The sequence below is a fragment of the Sus scrofa genome, chromosome 3, assembly GCF_054392235.1.
Source record: "Sus scrofa isolate SSC_HxYL_T2T_F1_AM1 chromosome 3, Sscrofa_HxYL_maternal_Yorkshire_Landrace_v2.0, whole genome shotgun sequence".
Classification (NCBI taxonomy): domain Eukaryota; kingdom Metazoa; phylum Chordata; class Mammalia; order Artiodactyla; family Suidae; genus Sus; species Sus scrofa.
Window position 1 is genome coordinate 2573334 of NC_139385.1, and position 19428 is coordinate 2592761.

Genomic DNA, 19428 nt, shown 5'->3' on the forward strand with positions numbered 1-19428 from the left:
AGATTGAAATTTGGCAACTGAGATGATAAAAAATGAAAAATTTTAAATAGAAAATGAAAATAATGATTATACTTTAGAAAATACTTTTATTAATGTTCTTGGCTATGAACCACATAATATTTTCATCTTATTGCATAACATTTAGAAAGATGATTGAACCTTCAAAGAAGTAATTAGTACTAAATTGTGAAGAATATTTAAATTAGAACAATGTCTTTGTGCTCATTTTCTTCCCTCTTTCCCTGAAACCTATGCTCTAGAATTGCAAATAGAAGCAAGATGCTAGACTACTTTTTAAAAAAAACTCATCTACCCTCCCTAGGAACCTTCATAGGCAATAGAAAGTATATCTTTACTTCATTATTATTTGTTGATTAAAAGAAAAATGTAGAGCTGGAGTTGGTGGCTCAGCAGAAAGGAATCTGATAGGATCCATGAGGACGCAGGTTTGATCCCTGGCCTTGCTCAGTGGGTTAAGGATCTAGCGTTGCCGTGAACTGTGGTATAGGTCGCAGACACTGTTAGGATCTGGCTTTGCTGTGGCTGTGGTGTAGGCCAGTGGCTATAGCTCCGACTCGACCCCTAGCCTGGGAATCTCCATATGCTGCAGGCGCGGCCCTAAAAAGATTTTTTTTAAAAAATGTAGAGCTTGGCAGTGGGTTAACGATCCGGCGTTGCCGTGGGCTGTGGTGTAGGTTGCAGATGCGGCTCGGATCCCGCGTTGCTGTGGCTCTGGCGTAGGCCGGTGGCTACAGCTCCGATTGGACCCCTAGCCTGGGAACCTCCATATGCCGCGGGAGCGGCCCAAGAAATAGCAACAACAACAACAACAAATGACAAAAAAAGACAAAAAAAAAAAAAATGTAGAGCTTGGAATGTCTAATATGTCAGTCACACACACACACACATCCTGGGTTAGATATGCAAGGGGCAGCAGCCCCTCTTCCATCAATCCAGGAAAGGGATGAACACTGCTTTTCTTTTTCAGCGATCTCATGACACTACAAGAGAGTTAATACAATCCTTAAAAATCCGTACAGAAAGCTTTATTGTGGTCTTTCACTTTTCTTGCTCAGTGCCCTTCATGGGTGAAAGGAGATATTCCAATGCAAGAAATAACTCTAAGAACCTGAGTTATAAGTAGCAAATGATTAAAAACCACTCTCCTAACACTGTTGTTTCCCAGAACTGAGAGGTGGATTTCGAGGTGGAATAAAAGATGAATGTCACTGTTTTCAAGACTGAAATTTGATTTTTTTAAAAAGGATCATTTAGCATAAGTAACACAAATGTTTCATAGCATATGAAAAGCAAAACTTGAAAAAAAAAAGGATACTTATGAAATCTGTAATGCTCTATTAGATGTCAGCAGTAACAAAAAAAAATTATTCGCATAGCTTTGTAGAAGCTTTGGCCGAAGAGAAGGTTCATCTTGTGTAGTCCCGGCACTTAACGGTGAAGAAACCACCTAGGTGACAGCGCTGGAAGAGAGAGTGTGATGACACTGAGAATGCCCACTCACACGTGTGAGAGACTTACAGTTTCTTATACGTGACCTCATTTGATAGTCTCAATCCGGGGACATCGTCAGGCCTAGTGAAATTATTCTGTATTTTACAGATAAAGAAATGGACTTAGAATAATTATTATCCAAGGCCACATAGTCAATATTTGCAACTAACCTCCCTTCCAGGGTTTTTTTTTTTTTTTTTTTTTTTTTTTCTTTTTATGGCCATACCTGTAGCATATGGAAGTTCCCAGGCTAGGGATTGAATCAGAGCTGCAGCTGCCGGCCTACACCACAGCCACAGCAACACCAGATCCAAGCCATGTCTGTGACCTACACTACAGGTCATGGCAACGCTGGATCCTTTACCCACTGAGCAGGGCCAGGATTCAAACCCGCATCCTCATAGATACTAGTTGGGTTTGGTACCGCTGAGGCATAGTGGGAACTCCCGGCCCTCCAGGTCTTTTGAAACCCTCCTTTTCCCCACAATGCTTTTAAGGTGCTGCATTGTTTAGTCTTTATATGCTTTTGATTTTATGCATCGTATTTAACACTAAGTCAGAAATTTGCCAGCCAGGTGTATATGCCACCATTACTTCATATTCTCAGTGACTATGACTTCTGCATCAAAACATGTAATGAGGGTTATCATTTAGAGTTATGTCATCTGACTGCCAGCTAAATTTGATGGCTTCATTTAAAGACAGACGATGGAATGTGTTACATATTTTGAATAGTTTCTCTTTCTCTAGTCACAGCATATTCTAGACCCTCAGGTTTCCACTCGAGAGAAGCTTCATAAATGCGCGTGTTTCCTGTTGTTGCTGAGGGTGTCCGTGCTCTCTGTCGTCTGTGTAACGTGGTCAGCTGCAGAGGCAGTGCAGGCCTCATGAAACGTCTCTTAGGAAAGCCACTAGCCCATGTGCTCGTGCCACTGAAGGCCTGAAAGAGAGCTGGTTTTGGTGTCGTGGTCAAGAGTCTGGCTCTGGGCCGGGATGTGTCTGGGTTCCACTCCCGGCCTGTCACTTGGTTGACGTGGGGCCTCTCCTTTTCATTGCCAACACTCCTCTTGGATGTTTTTGTTTCCCCACTTAAATTCTTAGTCTTTGTCCCCATGTAATCTTCTCTTCTCACTTCACACAACCCACATAACCCCGTCCTGAAAGTGTTCTTCACTGACTCCCTCATTGGCACTGACCCATTTCTCCTTTCTATTATCGAGCCTTTTGAGTCCGTAGTTGATGGCAGTTTTCAGTTGAGCCGCAACTGATTACACACACCATAGCCCGTTTTTTTTTGTTTTTTTTTTTTAAAGATAAACTGTATTTACCCTGAGTAAACATTCCATCCAAAATGTATGCCACTTTCTTCCTTAAAAATCTATAAAGCTGGAGTTCCAGTCGTGGCTCAGTGGTTAACGACTCTGACGAGGAACCATGAGGTTGCGGGTTCCATCCCTGGCCTCGCTCAGTGGGTTAAGGATCCGGAGTTGCCAGGAGCTGTGGTGTAGGTTGCACACACTGCTCGGATCCTGTGTTGCTGTGGCTGTGGTGTAGGCTGGCAGCTACAGCTCCAATTAGACCCCTAGTCTGGGAATCTCCATATGCCGCAGGTGCGGCCATAGAAAAGACCAAAAAAAAAAATTCTATAAAGCTAATGTTTCTCAAGCCACAATTATACATGAAGAGCCTGCAAGCTCTGGATCCTGCTGTTCCACTAGAGACGACTGGGACGTGCCTTGCAAACCAGTGGACGAGTAGTCAAGACTCATCTTAGTTGCTTTGGGGTGTGATCAAGCTTTTCTATGACTGACGCAGTGGACAGCAATCAGTTACGCGCCCATGTGTAAGCAAAATGTAAAATTCCGCACATCAGTACTCGTACTGAATCCGTACAGGAATGCTCCGGTAAGTCAGTATCACCTGGAATGTCCTGTATTAGCTTAGTTAATACTTTCCAGAGGGGTGAAAAAATAATGTTTCTTCTTCGCTTTAATTTTTTTCTTAATGACCAAATTTGGGGTGAGTTATCAGAATTTGCTTATAGAACAGAAAAAGAACCTTTTCCATTCAGACATTATTTGGTTTTATCATAACTTAAACCTAATGGCTTTGTGAGAGGAAGACAGAGTGGCCAACACAGCTTAAATTGTTCACAAGAACTGAAAAGCTTTTTGGTCTGTGGAGGAGACAGTTTGGGGATAGGGGGATGTGCTTGGGTTGTGGGATGGAAATCCTGTGAAATTGGGTTGTGATGTTCATTATACAACTACAGATGTGATAAGTTCATTGAATAATAGTAAACAGGAAAAAAATAAAATGCTCACATGAAGACTTCCTTTCCTGTCAGAGGCATCTGAGGTAGATCAGAATGGGCCATTAATTAACTTCTAAACTAACCTATACTGGACTTTTTTTTTCAAAAGTTCCCACTCTATCGAGGTGTCGTTGACAGAGAGCAAACTAAAAATATTTGAAGTATGCCATTTGCTAAGTGTTACTATGTAGACGTCATGAAATTACCGCCACAATCTAGATACATACAGATAGATAGATCCCTCCCCTCAAATTTCATTGAGTGGAGTTGTAATCCACCTGTCGGGTTCTTTGCAAATGCCCCCATCATCTGTCAGTCACCGATCTGCTTTTGTCTCTGTAGATTAGTTTGCGTTTTTTACCAGTTTGATGTAAAATGAAGCATGCAGGAGGTCTTTTGTCTGGACCGATTATTTTGAGGTTCATCTAGCTTGTGTATCCATTGTTCCCTTTTATTGCCGTGTTAAGTATTACATTGTATGTATGTGCCACAGTTTATCAATTCATCTGTTGATGGATATTTGGATTATTTCCAGATTTGGGCTATTATCTTGTATGAACATCCGTGTATAAGTGTTTGTTACAGGTTTACATTTTTCTTGGGAAAACATAGGCGTGAGAGTTCCCATTGTGGCTCAGCAGGTTATGAACCAGACTAGTATCCAGGAGGATGTGGCTTCAATCCCTGGCCTTGCTCAGTGGGTTAAGAATGCGGTGTTGCCATGACCTGTGGTGTAGGTCACAGACGCGGCTCGGATCCTGCATGGCTGTGGCTGTGGTTGTATGTAGGCCGGCGGCTGCAGCTCAAATTTGACTCCTAGCCTGGGAACGTCCATATACCGCAAGTGCAGCCTTAAAAGCGAAAACTAAAACATAGGAATGAAGTGGTGGGGTCATGTGGTAAGTGTACTTTGTAAAGACACTCTTTCCAAAGTGGTTATACCATGTTGCAGTTTCTTTGTATTCAGGCCAATGCTCGGTATGGTCAGTCTTTTTAATTTTAGCAATTTTAATAAGTATGCAGGGACATCTCATTGTTGTCTTAATTTGTATTTCCCTAATGACGAATGATTTTGAGCTCCTTGTGCTCATTTGCTATCCATATATCTTTGGTGAAATGTCAGTTCAAATCCTTTGTCCAATTTAAATTGGGTTTTCTTTTTTCTTTTTTGGGCTGCAGCTGTGGCATGTGGAAGTTTCCGAGCTGGGGGTCTAATCAGAGCTGTAGCTGCCCACCTACCCCACAGTCACAGCAACGCCAGATCCGAACTGCGTCTGTGACCTACACCACAGTTCGTGGCAACACCAGGTCCTTAACCCACTGAATGAGGCCAGGTATTGCACCCACATCCTCATGGATACTAGTTGGGTTCTTAGTCCTCTGAGCCACAACGGGAGCTCCAGGGTTGTTTTCTTTGTTGAATTTTGAAAGCAGGTATAACAGGTGTGTACTTTACAGAAACTCGCTTTTAGTCTGTGACTTGCCTTTTCGTATTCTTAACAGTGTCTTTTAAGAGTAGAAGTTTCTAATTTCAATGTGGTCCAGTTTTCCAATGTGTCCCTTATAGATTGTGCTTTTGGTTTCATTTCTAAGAACTGTTTGACTAACTCAAGATCACAAATATTTTTTTCTGAGTTTTTATTTTAGAATTTTTTTAGTTGTAAGTGTATCCACTTTGAATTACGGTGTAACGGATGAATTGCTGTATTTTTCCAGTACCATTTGTTGAAAAGGCTCTTTTTACTGTATTACCTCTGCAGTTTCTTGGAAATCACTTGTTCACCCGAGTCTGGTTCTGTTTGAGATTCTATTTTGTTCAAGTGATCCATTGTCTCTTTTTATGCCAAATACAGTGTTTTGATTATAGTAGTTCTGTAATAATTCTTCATTAGCCTTCCAACTTTGTTCTTCTTTGGTACTTTTTCCAGAGTTGTTTTGACTATCCCATATGAATTTTAGAATCAGCTTGTCATTTTCTACCCAGAGGTCTGCTAGGATTTTGACTGAGATTTGATTGAATTTATAGATCAGTGTGGGGAGAATTGACATCTTAATATTGTGTCTTTCAAACCATAAACAGGGTCTCTAGATTTCTGAAATTTAAAATTATTAACTGGGTTTAAAAAATAAACTACTGTGGATCACTGATCAGGAGACACAGCAAAAGGAATACTTAGGGTGCCTTACAGATTAAACAGGATGCTGGGAAGTGGTCTCTCCCCCCCCCATTTTGTTGAGATTCAATTGACATGTAATACTATGTAAGTTTAAGGTGTGTAGGATAATGACTTAATACGTTATGCAATGATGACAAAAAGGTTAGTATCTATCACCTCATATATGTACAAAATTAAAGAAATAGAAAAAAATATTTTTTCTCTGTGGTTAGACGTGCTAGGATTTACTCGAAGAACTTTCATGTATAGCATCCAGCATGTTAATGCTATTTATCATGCTCTATCTTATATCCCTAGTACTTAACTTACACCTGGAAGTTTGTACCTTTTGACGGCCCTCCTCCAACTCCCCTCCCCCCGGAACCCTTTCCCCAGCCTTTGATAACCGTGGATCTGGTGTCATTTTCGATGTTTGTTTGTTTTGAAGTGTAATTGACCTATGGCACTACGTACGTAAATAACATAGTCCCTCATACATAACACAGCGATTGGGTATTTCTGTCCATTTCACAACGATCAGCACGCTAAGTCTAGTTACCGAATGTCACCACACAAAAGTATTATCATTGGCTATAGTCCCTGCACCAAACATTTCATGCCCATGACATTTATTTTAAAACCGCAAGTTTGTACTTTCTCATCTCCCTCCCCCTCCCCGGCAATCACCTGTTTGTTCTCTGTATGCGTAACTCTTTCTGTTGTGTTATGTTTGTCTTATTTTCAGATTTCATGTATCATTGAAATCGGCTAGTATTTACCTTTCTCTGATTTATTTCACTTAGCATAATGCTCTCTGGGTCCATCCAAGTTGTTACAGATGCCAAGATGTCTTTTTTTTTTTTATGGATGAGTAATGCTACATTCTTTATTCATTTACTTATTGAAGGATTTAGGTTGCTTCCATGTTTTGGCTGTTGTAGTGTTTCAGCGGATGTGGAGGCACAGATATCATTTCAAATTAGTGTTTCCATTTTCTTTGGATAAATAACCAGGAGTGGAGTTGCTGGATGGTATGATAGTTCTAATTTTTTAAATTTTTTTGAGGAACTTTGCTGCTTTCCATAGCGGCTGCATCTGTTTACATTCCCAGCAATGGTGCATAAGGGTTCCCTTTTTCTGCCTCCTCACCATCACCTGTTACTTGTTAATGATGACCATTTGGACAGAGGTGAGGTGACAGCTCATTGTGGTTTTGATTTGTATGGGAATTGATCTTTTTGCTTGATCTGCTTGACAGTGTCTCCACAAAATCATGTCTAAATATTGGATGTCTTACTCAGTAAGAACCTCAAGACCTCCACAAGCATCCTTGTCCCACAGATGGCAGTCAATGGTAAGTAGATATCCTCAGCCTGCTGATAACCACACCAGATGGTGGGCATTTGGGGTAAGATGGGGAGGCGTTTTAAGCCAGAGATCCAAGAGTATTCACATCCTCCCTTAGCCTCCTTGGGAATTTCCTTTAGGAATGGCAGAGGAACACATGCAACAAATACTAAGCCATTATTAATAGGAGCAACATAATTCTAGTTGTGAAAGACAGAGGTCAGTTCCAACAGGTGTTTTGATAACCATACCTTTTAGAGAATATACCCTTTCGTATTGGGGCCTCACATCTTTCTGCAGCAATGCTGATTTTGGTGGTGATGCTAAGCTTTGACTCGGGCGGTGGGGCTGTTTATCACGACCACAGCTGCTACCCGCAGCCCTGCTTGTTCAGTTACGTGAAGATGACAGTGGACGGGTGACGGGTCACTGCAGAGGAAGCACCAGTTCTTCAAGGACGAGTCAGACCCTCGTTGTCATTGACCGTGGGCCTATACTTTGCTCTCGGGAGAACACATCCTTTGGAACTAGGGTAGTGTTGTGCTTGAGAGGATGAAGTTAGCCTGCCTGGATTCAAATTACCATTATGCCTTTGCACATCTGGGGAGTCGGTATCTCTATGCCTCTTTTCTTTGCAGGATTCAGAAAATTGTCTAATCGTAGCATGGAGAGATTAAAAGTAAACACCTGGGATTGGTGTGCTGGGTACATTGTGTGTTTTTAGCATAATATATTTCTTCCACTTTTTATCGTTCCTTTTGTCTGTTCTCGTTGCCACTGACTACTGTGCAAATGTGAACTGTGTGTTCAGTGAACGGCTTTTGCTTTACTTTGTCAATTATTTGTTCTGCTCACCTCTTGAATTCCCTCTTACTTTTTTGATGTTTTCTTTTCACCTCAGTCAGCCTTCTCTTTCAGTGCAAAACTAATTTCTTCCAAGAAGGCTGCCCTCGAATGACTTATAGATTAGAGGAGGGCTGGCAACCACGTTTACTTACACAGCAACCAACCCACCTATCCACATCCAACCTATAAAAATAAAAAGCCAAATGCTTTTTCCTGCTCTGTGAAGTTGTGGAGCGATATCCTTAACATGTAATTTAGAGTTCACAATATTTTCTGTCCTATATGGTAATGCTGAGAGTATTTCATGAACATTGACCAAAAAAATGAACCATGCGGTAGATAGTTTTCTGCCAATTAACAGTTTAAACTATGTCAGTCTAAGAGCTGACGACTTATTTCTGAAAATTTTAGAATAGGAATAAGACAAAAATACTGAACAGAAATAATGGTAGCTTGAAAACCCTTTATATCAAATGTATTAAATTTCAAATAGTTGAAGGCGAGAATCCAAATTCAGAAGTAATTAACCAAAATAGTTGACAGATGTCAGCCATGCTAATAAAATTTGTATACCCTGAATATTTTCCGGCTTGTAATTAACTGCACAGATGATGTGATCTGATTTTATCACTAACTGCTTATTAATGAAGGAGATAATGACTAGTTACAAAATCCATAGTGCTAGATGAATACAGAGTTTAAATATTTCCCGTACAGTTGGCAGAAATAGGAGTCACATAAGTTTGATACTAGTTTGATTGGTGCTTACTTTGTTCATTTGTGATTGCCGAGGGGAAATCGAATTTGTTAAACTCAGCTTTGAGTGACCTTGAAGATAATGCCTCTATTTTAATTTTTGGTCCATGAACATAATGGCTTTTTAGATTCTTTGTTATAAATTTAAGGTCATCGGGCTAGTTATATCACCATTGGAAGTTAAAAAAAAAAAAAAGTGCAAATAATTACAATTTCAGGTTCAATTCAAGCTAAGCAGAACATGATCTGCCAACATGACTTGAAGTCCGGAAGGCAGAAGACTATGCACAGAAATGGTTTAATAACCAAAGAGTATTTGTTATCATCATATACCGCGGTACTTCATGTAATGCTATTTAGATGGCTCATGAACAAAAGATCGTATTAGGTGTTTCTGACTTCAGGGCAGGTACTCCCTAGTGATCATGAGCCCTTGCTCCTGGGTGTCATTTTCGTTTGCGTCGAGTGCTTATCCAGAGCCTACTATATGCCGGGTGCTCCCCGAGCCCTGGGATGTGGTTCGCGAGCCAGATCATTCAGTATCTCCCAGCTGCTTCTCCTCGAGAGGGAGGTAGACACGGAGTCATTCCAGAGATGCTCACTGTGGTGGATGCTGTAGAGGCAGGAACATTTTATTGTTGCCGCTGCTGGAGGTCCAGAAAGGTCTTCTTGAGGATGGGCTGCTTCCATCACCATCCGAAGAGGGAGGGAAGAGTGAGCAGCAGAGGGAGCGACTCCCTCAGGGTCCCTGGCGCGAGCGAGCACCCAGCGCGCCTCGCATCTGAGGCACCTAGAGAGGCCAGGGAGGCGGGAGCAGCGAGCAGCAGGTCAGGTCCAGGTGGTTCTGAGGCGTTAGATGCGAGGGTCCGAGTGCTGGGAGGTGTGTCTCTGCTGTCAGAGCAAAGGAGGCCCACTGGGGGGTTAAGGAAAAGAGGGACCGGGAGCAAACCAGTACTGACAAAAATCTCTATGGCTGCACTTGGAGAAAGGATTGGAATGAGCTAGTGTGGACGAGAGCGTTAGGAAGTGAATGCTGACGAGAAGCAAAGAGACTCAGGAGCGAGTCCTGTGCCGCCTCCCCGTCCCCGTCCCGCCGCGCTCTGATACTCTAGTGCCCGTTCCTTCCCAGCAGTCTTGACCCCGCCCTGCTGTTGTCCCGGGCCCTTTACCCTGGGACGGACTCGTTCGTCCACGTGTGTCCTTATTTACGCGGTGGTTGATCCCTCCTGGGCCCAGTCCCCAGCTCTCTGCTTTTCCCTTGGGTGGTCTCCCTCTAGCAGGTGGTCCTACAGTGTTGAGCTTTCTGCCAGCGAGGTTTGCCTGTTCTTGTTCTCTTCCCTGGGTGCCTCCCAGGCACCGCCGCCTTCCCAGCCGCTTCGCGCCGCTCTGCTTTTCCTGTGTCCAAACTGCCTTCTCCTCCTCCTCCTTTCTCTCTCACTCTTCTTTGTATCCCTGTGTTTAGAAAAAAACGTATGTGTTGAATGAGTGGGTGAATTCCGCATGTAATGATAGCAGTAGGTCGTTCTAAGAAGAAGGAAGGCTCTTTCTGTACCCCACCCAAGAGTGGGAAAACTCCACGGCTTTTACGAGACATCTGTAGTTTTTCAAAGTTCTTTTAAAAGTGGGCCACCCACACCTGGACCCACTTTTATGGTCCACGGCTGGTTCTCCTTGGATGATCCCACTTCTGTGCTCCTCTCTCTACATGTGTTTCTGTTCTGCAGTCCGTGAGGAGATTGCTGTCCAGGTTTCATCCTCCTTTTGTGATAGGCCAGTATCCAGCTCGATTGGTGGGGTGGGGTACCTTATATAAAGCACTGATCCCCATGCACGAGGGACGGTTGGGGCTGGGGGAGGGTGGGATTCGTTACTGCTCGGTGGTGATGGAAGTGCTTGTCCTCTGATAGAACCCCAGAGGGGTGGGGGGATGGGCCAGGGTGGCCTTGTAGGCAGCCCGCTTGACTTTCACTTACAGGAAGGGGGTTTATGGTTTTTTTCCCAGGTGTTTTGCTGGAGTAGAGTGTTTATTGTCTGCAAGTTTTCGGTTTTAGAGTGTGTCCTTCCTGGTGCTTTGTGTAGAGAGAGCACGTTTTTCTTGCAGTTCTTTTTGTCTGCTCCCATGAATTTTTCCAAGTTGCTCTCTTCTTCAGCAGCTCCCCTGGCATAGGCAAAAAGAAAACCCAAGGTATATACTGCCGAGTCTCATTCTTTGGGTCCTGAGGTCCCTAACCAGTCATACTTCTTCCCACCTTTCTGTCTTTTGATGATTGCTTTATATGTAATGCCCAGAGTTTGTAGCTGTGCCCAGCAGGAGGTATAGGGAGAGGTGGGTGTGCTCCACCTTGGTCTCTGGACGTCAGGAAGCTCTCCTTATGATTACATTCTTTTAAAATAAAGTTTGTCTGTTACATTACGTCAGAATATATTTCCCAGGGTAAAGGACTTCAGCCAGTTTAATGTAGACATGATTTATGTGTATTCGAGTGTATTTTTGCTTTTGGAATTTGTAATAGCTTTGGTGTAAATCTTAAGTTTTGCTAACAATCACTGTCAGTTACTGTAATTCATGAGCCTGCCCTGCGCTTGATACTCTTGAGTGCTATCTCCAATTTTTTTCTAGATCCCCATGCATTAATTAGGTTATATTATCTGTTTTGTACATGAAGAATATGAAGCTTATGGAAGTAAATTGACTTAGTCAAAGTCACAAAATGAAGAAATACTTGCATTAGGGTGCAAACCAAAGTTTGTCTAATTTAAAATATTTGCTCTTTGCCTTTATCATACAGTTACAGAAAATTGGATACAATCTTACAGTTGGTAAAATGTCCAGTGGTCCTTGACAAAACTACATTTGCTCTATCAGTGCTTTATTTGACTTATATTCAAAGTAGGATTTTTAAAAAGAATGTAAGAACAGCCAACTTTCAGAAACTTGATCAAGTTAAATATTTCACATCCATTCAACTCTAGTTATAACGTCTGCTTTTAATCTTCTTCAGTGGATTCTTGATAGTGTACTATAAAGTAGCATTTGTAGAACAAGCTAACAATGATTTTAAGCAATCCTTGTTTTCAAACAAGATTAAACTGTATTTTAATTCAATCCCTAAGAAATAATTAATATTAAATCAGTGGCATTGCATAGAATTAGGTTACTATCCAGGGTATTGTTTTAGCTGCAAGTGTTTGTGAATATTAAATTCTATCATCAAGTGGTGCTCATGAGATTATTGCTTTACTGTGAGTTCTCTTCAAATTCTTTCTCAGACTTTCAGAAGTCTTTACATGGCTCATCTTTTTAGACACCGTGTAATCAGTAGAACAGCTTCAAGAAAAAATTTGAAAAAAAGAACAGATGAATTCCATGAAGGGAAAGTTAATGAAGTTATGTGAAGTATGAATGAATCTGCTGTGATGGCTTTTAGGTCCCTTTTTTGTGCAAGTGACGGGTTATAGAGCTCTGAACTTGAAATCTTATTAACATCTTTGAGGATGCAGATAGAATAAATCTCATTTAAAAAGTGTTCTCTACTCAGCAGGTTTATAATTCAGTATTATTTATATCTGTTTTAATGTATTAAATATTATATATTAACTACATTAAAGGAGACAGTTTTACATTGAATACTTTAATTACAAAAGTAAAATAATGGTAACATTTGAAGTGATTTGCATTATGTAGGAAAAGTTAAGTATTTTACCCCAGCAGCCTCCTCTTCAGCTTCTCTCCCTCGCCCCAGCTGGTGTGAACATTAGAGGGTTTATCTTTCCATATCTTTCTCGATGCTCAAACGAGTGCAAACACATAGGTACTTAGATATTATGTGCCCGTATGCATTTCAAATGTATTGGACTTCACGATAGCAATTATGTGCTGTGTAAGTGGATCATTCCGTCACATAAGTCTGCAAATTGCCTTTTTCCTCTCATTCTTCCAGAACAATAGATAAACATCCTACTTTAAAATTAACTGTAGTATATAATATCTGCAGTACGGATGGTCAGTTTATTTAATCATTCTATGTTGATAGACATTTCAGCAGTTTCCTGTGAGATTTTCTATTGCTTGACAAACAATGGTTGGCCATTTTAAATAGCGAATAATGAACATCTTTGCTTCTGTATCTTTATTCTTATGTAGCAATGCTTTTATTTGTAAAAGAGTTCTAATAATGAGACTGCCAGGTCACAGGGTATGTATACTTAATTTTGTGTAGATATTGCTAGATTTCTTTCTCAAGTATTTGCTGCAATCCATAATCCTAAAAGTATCCTACAAGTTTACTCATTTTCTCAAATCCTTAGCGGTACTAGGTGTTTATCACTCACTTAAATTTTTCCTAATTTGATGGGTACAAATTTGCTTTAAGTGTCATTTTTTTGACGATCAGTGATGTTGAACATCTTTTCATTTTTAACTGACCAACTTCATTTTGGTTTCCTGTGAATTTCTTCTTTATGTTGCTTGTCTTTTTTTCCATTGAGTTGTCTTTTTTAAAACAATTTATGGGAATGCTTTCTATATCACGGATATTAACTCTTTGATCATTTATTTTAGCATTTTTTTTTTTTTTACTAATCTGTACATTTTTGAAGTAGTTTGTGGTATTTTTTGCTATAAAATAAATAAGTAATGTGTTACCACAGTTACCTATATTGTTGTGGGTTTCCTGTCTTTCTTAGTTCTATGATTTTGCTCCTGAATTCTTCCAGTCTTGATGTTATCACGTTAATTTTCATACGGAAATCTTTAAGTCATCCAGAATTTACTTTTATCGATGATGAAATATAGGGGCCTTGCTGTAGCCTTTTTCTTGATAGTACTTTATTATGTAATGCCTTTTAATAAATAAACCATTCTTTCCCCTGTTGACTTAAAGAAAAATGCACAACCTGGAGGTTGAAAGTTGCTTTATTTCGGCAAAATTAGGACATGAGCCCAGGAAATAGTATCTCGGGTAGCCTGAGAAACTGTTGAGAGGTGGTGAGGGGGGAGCTTGGTTCTATAGAAGTTTTTGCCACCTACGGCAGGAACGGAAGAGCCCTGGGCTCTCTGAAATCCTTCCTTTGATATGCATCTCAGCTGTCAAGGCCAGTATCCCGATTTTTCACAGCCTGCGGGACTCACTGGCTCTCACCCTTGGAGGTGACTGCTTTTGCAGATGACTGTGACATTCTTTGTTTTATCCCTAACTACAGACCAGGTGAAGGTGCCAAAGGGGGGGGGGCAGACCATCAGGATAAGATAAAGGTGAGGGGGAGCTGCATGCAGCCAGGCACACCTTTTATAAAAATTTGTAGCTGATCTCCTGAAGGTTGCTCCTAGGCACAAGGAGCAGACATCACCATGAAGGATTTTCGTGTTTTTCTGGACGTGAGGAGATGCAAGAATTGGGCACAGAAAATCTTCTCCTAAACGGTACCTGACTCTCTGAAGACCTGTTCTTCCAGTTCTCCCGCAGAGCAGAATGCTTCACTCCAGGTGTTCACCCTGGGCTCCATGGCAAGTGCCGGACTTGACCTCGCACCCTCTGAATTTAAATGCCATGAGTATTCTTTTAAAATAGTTACATGATTACATTTCTTCTCCAGCAGCCCCCATTTTCAGTAAGGTAATGACTTTTTAAAAGCAGGATTTAGTAGATGGGAAAGGTTATTTCTCTGTACTCAAATGTCAAATGTTGCCTGATACTCTTGATTGTTGCTGACTAAAATTGCAAGCACAAGAGAGATTATAGCTGTGAACAAATCCACTAATCGGGATCTAACTTAACACTTTTAAGGCCCTGGGTATAAAAGGGAAAATTTGGGATATTCGTGCAGTGGCTCTACAAAAGCAGTAACCTGTAAGCACCGTGAAGAAAGTAATTTATTAAACATAAGAAGGAAACCCCCTTTTTCCTTTTTCACATAATGCAGAGACATTGAGTTCACAGAGGCCTTTCTCCTCCTTCCTGGCATGGGCTACCTAGGGTTGGCTCTCCAGGTGAGGCCCTGCTACCGTTTGGGCTGGGCCATCTCCTGGCCGCTCCTCCAGAGGGGTGTGAAGGCAAGCACTCTACTTCCAGGGTCTGTTCGGGGTCATCTCCTGCGTAGGCCCTGCACACAGAGATCAGATCCCGACATGGCTTATTTCACGTGTTGTGAAAGGAGTCCTTGCGCTTTGTGCTGCAGCGTCAGGCTTTCCAAAATCTTCTTGCTGAGGAATATGCCGATTGGATGAATCCACTGCCGTACAAGTGATGAAAGAGAGGCAAAGGCACTTTCAGTGTCTCTCACCAGGAGGGAGCTGTAAGAATGGTATTAGTCATAGGTTGGACAAGATTTGGTTTTTATCTAAAGCATCAAATAAAACATGCTGTATTCCTAGGACGAAATAGTATGTAGTTATTAAGTGTTATGTTTTTGATGAATATTATCGTATAATTTTCTCACAGTTTTATGTTTCATGAGGAAGCAGTATATATGGTAGCTATTTACCATTTAAACTCAAAAGATACCAAGCAGCAAGGAGACTTGTGTGACTAGGTTCTCCTTCGTTTATTTTCATTCACCCCCCGACCCCACCCCACCCCCGCCCAATGAACGGAAATGGAAGAGCCAGAAAGGTAGAAAAAAATCGGAGAGGAGTTTTGTGGAAGCCGAAGGAGGAGAATGTTTCCTAAGGGAAGCAGTAGTTCGTGTGGTCAGCCGGCCCAGAGATTTCCCATCAGCCCAGTCCTTAAAGGTGTCTGATGGAATTGGCAACAGAGATTATCAGGGATGCAGGCAGGACCAAGTTCCTGAGGTGGCACTGAAACACAGGGCATGAGGACTGAGTAGAGGATGCGAGTGGCGTGGAGGCAGGTGTACTAGGAGTTAATTTCCGTAGGTTGGCGCGAAGAAGAGACATTTTGGTCGCTGGAAGGAGATGGTGTCAGATTGAGGGAGGGGTGGGTGTGTAAGGTGAACAAGACTTGAGCAGTGTCCTAAGTTTAGGGAATAAAGAGTAAAAATAAAGTGGACGATGGAGGGAGCTGACACAGGGTCCCTAAAGAGCTGAGGGGGCGTGGAGCTCTGTTAAAAAACAGGGACTTCTTTCCCAGGGTGTCTGGAGAGAAGGAGAAGATGAGCATGTAAGGTACAGGCACGTTTGGGTCAGAGGCAGAGCAGACAGAGCATTTTCCTTTGTAAATTAAGGGGTGCTCTTTGAGGACAGAGAAGAGATGGAGGATAGGGGACTCGGGACCAGAGAAGGGAGCTGCCCAGGCAGGGGGCCACTGCCCAAGACTGCTGTCCTAGTTCCTGCTGATGTGTCAGCGTGGCATCAGAATAAAGATTTCATTCCCGTTAGCTTTCATGACATTAGTTGTTTGACACTGAAAATTCATGTGTGAGGTAGGACTGAGTGATGTACTGGAATTTAAGCTGAAGGAAATATTTGATGAACCGTGCACGTAGGAAATCCAATCGCTTCATCAGCCGCCAGGAGCCCTGATCTACCCGATCGCTCTCCATTTGGTTCTCTTTCACTGCGTTGCCTCTTCTCTGAACTGCATAGGAACCAAGGCCACTCAAACCAGTGAGCAGGAAGAGACTGGGAGCCCTGCGTGAACATGGTACCTGGGGCGGTTGCCGGGACCGTGGGCCCCTCGTGGGAGTGTTCTCAAAGCGTCTGGGTTTCTCTGCTCATGAGCTCTGAATGCTACATGGGTTTTTTGAATGTAGAGAAAACAAATGGTTCAAAAGGCGTTCACAGGCGTTCCCGTCGTGACACAGCAGAAGCGAATCCGGTTAGGAGCCATGAGGATGTGGGTCCGATCCCTGACCTCACTCAGTGAGTTAAAGATCTGGCGCTGCCGTCAGCTGTGGTGTGGGTGGCAGACGCGGCTCGGATCCCATGTGGCTGTGGCTCTGCTGTGGGCCTATTAGACCCTAGCCTGGGAACCTCTACATGCCACGGGTGCGGCCCTGAAAAGACTAAATAAATAAATAAATAAAGCGCGTTAACATGAATGACAGTTCTTAGAACCAGGAAGAGAGGACTCTACGTTTTATTGAGTAAAATTGTGTAACGTTGTTGACGGTTACTAAGGCTGACTCACATGGGTAAAAATAATTAATTCATGGACATTTCGGGGTCTTATCTGTTCAGCGAATTTAGGGCCTTGGTCATGTCAGCTTCCTTTCGAATGTCTTCTAAGCTCTTCAGGACAAGTGGTTGCTTTCCTGAGGGATCTGGGATGTGCCGCTGCTGTCTCAGGATCCTAGATCCGGCTGCATATTGCTCCTGCTAAGTGTTTCGTTTCTTTCCGCAGCTCTCCAGAAGCAGGGAATTGATATTAGAAACAGGCAGGTTGGGGGTTCTGTTCGACATATCGACAACACGGCTTTATAAATTCTTTCTAAATCATATACCACGAACGTCTGTGGAATGAAGGTAACCTTGTGACTGTTGTCTCAAAAGTAAAACAGCAAGAAAGTTACTGGGAAAATCTATGAATAGCAAATCAAGATCTTTATTAGTAAAATGTCCTGTTAAGAAAACTTTTTTTTGCTTTTTAGGGCTGCACCTGCAGCGTATGGAAGTTCCCAGGCTAGGGGTCCAATTGGAGCTGCAGCTCCCGGCCTATGCTACAGGCACAGCAACACAGGATCCAAGCCACATCTGCGACCTACAGCGTGGCAACCCGTTGAGCGAGGCCAGGGATCAAACCTGAAACCTCACGGATACAAGTCGGGTTAATTTCTGCTGAGCCACAGTGGAACTCCACGCATTAAAAAATCTCTTAGTTGTGTGTGTATTGGCTTCAGTACTAACAGCTCGTATAATACAGTATTGCAGATATTTAAAAAACGAAAATATTTGCCAACCTGCCGTTATACTATGAAAACATTTCCTATGGTATTGTCCTGTATATGGAGACAGTTAAAATTCAAAGATGTACATATATTTCTGTGGCTTTTTTGGGAATTTCCCCTCCTTTGTCTGTCACTCTGTTAGAAATTGCCGTTGTTTACTTTTGCCCTCTTTCTGTGTTTGCGTTCTCCCCCGGCACAGAGTATATTCCTCTGTGAAGGCCTTATTGGTATCTGTTGCCCCATCCCACCTCACTCAGCCATGAGAAGGGTGACACGTGACTGCTGGCAGTTTTTAATGCCACACTCCCTTTGTCCCAGCCCTGCTTCTTCAACTCCATCCTGCCACCGTGACGGGACCGATCCTGCGTCACAGCCCCGCTGCCCACATCCTGCCCCTGGTGTCTGGAACTGCAGCAGGGCCTAGATGCCTGTGTGCTGTGCCCACTTCTCCCCAACTTGCGGAAGCCCTGTGCCAGTGCCTGAGTAGGTGGGTGAGTGCCTTGGCACTGTGCGAGTTCCCCTTCCTGACATTTAGTGCAGCAGCTCTGAAATTTGACTGTGCATGAGATTTGCTGGCATGCAAAGAACACAGACTCCTCTTTCCCACAGCCAGAGATCCTGACTCAGTAGCTATGCTAGGCTGAAAAACGCGCCCCTCCCACCCCCAGAAGATATCCCCCATCGAATCCCCGGAATCTGTGAGTGTTACCTTCTCTGGAAAGAGGGTTCTCGCAGATTACATTGGGGACCTGGTGAGGAGACGGTCCTGGATCATCTAGGTGGGCTCCCGGTGCCATCGGTGCACTAGTTAGACATACAGGGAAGACAGGAGCAGAGCAGCGGTGTGACCAGGCAGAGGCTAGCGCGATGCTGCCATGTGTAAAGGAATGCTGACAGCCACCAGAAGCTGGAAGGGACAAGGAGCAAATTCCCTTGGAGCCCCCAGAAGGTAGGCTGCGCTGCTAATAACACTGCGGCCTCCAGAAATCTAAGAGGGCGCCTTTCCGTTGTCTTAACTACCCAGTTTATTGTGAAAGCCACAGGGACTGATATGGTAGCTTTGGGTGGAGCCCAGGAGTATGTGCATTTTTTTGACATAAATTTCAGCGTAGTCATTCATCTCATTGACACACATGTTGGCTTAGGAGGGGTCGTCCGTTTGTGTTCTCCGCCTGCGGTGGGCAGCAGATGATGCTTCACACCTCCGGTGGACACTTTCAATAGACCTGAGAGACAGTGGTGTATTCTGCAGTTCTAGAACTGTAATTCAGAAACATTTGGATTAATTGTTACTCGGGATTAGTCTAGGTCTATACAGCAATTTCATTCATTACTTAGTTTTGCTACATAGCCTGATTGTGAGGTAGGAGAGGAAAAAAGGGAAATTTTAGGATTTACATTTTGTGGCTTTTTTATGTTGAGAACTTTTTTATTTTCTTTAAAATGCTAACTTTTTCATTATCATTTATTTCTCATTATTCAAAGTAATTAACAATTGTTTTCTTATTTCGTGTATAAACACGGAGTCAAGGTTGATTGGTTGTCAATTTATATGTGTTTTCCTACAAATACAAAATTTTTAAAACACTATGTAATAGTGTGAAAATACAATACATGCAAGAAAGAAAACAAAGTCCCAAGATAAAATTGATC

General features: G+C 42.5%; 1 protein-coding gene and 1 long non-coding RNA gene across 7 annotated transcripts in view; both read left to right on the top strand.

Moving 5' to 3' along the window:
* SDK1 (sidekick cell adhesion molecule 1) overlaps positions 1 to 19428 on the top strand; it is an 823726-nt gene that overhangs the window by 134896 nt on the left and 669402 nt on the right. The gene's annotated exons all lie outside the window — the stretch shown is intronic.
* LOC146404327 (uncharacterized) lies at positions 1696 to 8820 on the top strand. The gene is made up of 2 exons (XR_014840046.1): positions 1696 to 4497; positions 5161 to 8820. It is a non-coding gene; the product is annotated as an uncharacterized LOC146404327 (long non-coding RNA).